Source organism: Arachis stenosperma, chromosome 4 (assembly GCF_014773155.1).
Source record: "Arachis stenosperma cultivar V10309 chromosome 4, arast.V10309.gnm1.PFL2, whole genome shotgun sequence".
Lineage (NCBI taxonomy): Eukaryota > Viridiplantae > Streptophyta > Magnoliopsida > Fabales > Fabaceae > Arachis > Arachis stenosperma.
Window position 1 is genome coordinate 106,559,961 of NC_080380.1, and position 937 is coordinate 106,560,897.

General features: G+C 40.9%; 1 non-coding gene across 1 annotated transcript; it reads right to left on the reverse strand.

The window, feature by feature from the left end:
• Positions 1–217: 217 nt before the first annotated feature.
• Positions 218–325, reverse strand: LOC130977940 (small nucleolar RNA R71). Its single transcript, XR_009085609.1, has one exon. It is a non-coding gene; the product is annotated as a small nucleolar RNA R71 (small nucleolar RNA).
• Positions 326–937: the final 612 nt, after the last annotated feature.

Here is a 937-nt window from a genome sequence, read left to right on the forward strand (position 1 = left end):
AGATCCTCATCAGTTTTTAGCTGAGTTCTTGCAAATCTGTGACACAGTCAAGACTAATGGGGTTGACCCTGAGGTCTACAGACTGATGCTATTCCCTTTTGCTGTAAGAGACAGAACTAGAATATGGTTGGACTCTCAACCCAAAGAAAGCCTGGACTCTTGGGAAAAGCTAGTCAATGCCTTCTTGGCAAAGTTCTTTCCACCTCAAAAATTGAGTAAGCTTAGAGTGGAAGTCCAAACCTTCAGACAAAAGGATGGAGAATCCCTCTATGAAGCTTGGGAAAGATACAAACAATTAATCAGAAAGTGTCCTTCTGACATGCTTTCTGAATGGAGCATCATATGTATTTTCTATGATGGTCTCTCTGAACTATCCAAGATGTCTTTGGATAGCTCTGCTGGAGGATCTCTTCATCTGAAGAAGACGCCTACAGAGGCTCAAGAACTAATTGAAATGGTTGCAAATAACCAATTCATGTACACTTCTGAAAGGAGTCCTGTGAACAATGGGACAAGTCAGAAGAAAGGAGTTCTTGAGATTGATGCTCTGAATGCCATTCTGGCTCAGAACAAGATATTGACTCAACAAGTCAATTTGATTTCTCAAAGTCTGTCTGGAATGCAAAATGCACCAAGCAGTACTAAGGATGCTTCATCTGAAGAAGAAGCTTATGATCCTGAGAACCCTTCAATGGAAGAGGTGAATTACCTAGGAGAACCCTATGGAAACACCTATAATTCTTCATGGAGAAATCACCCAAATTTCTCATGGAAGAATCAAGAGAAACCTCAATAAGGTTTCAACAATAATGGTGGAAGAAACAGCTTTAGCAATGGCAAGCCTTTTCCATCATCTTCTCAGCAACAGACAGAGAATTCTAAGCAGAGCCCCTCTGACTTAGCAACCATGGTCTCTGATCTAATCAAAACCACTCAA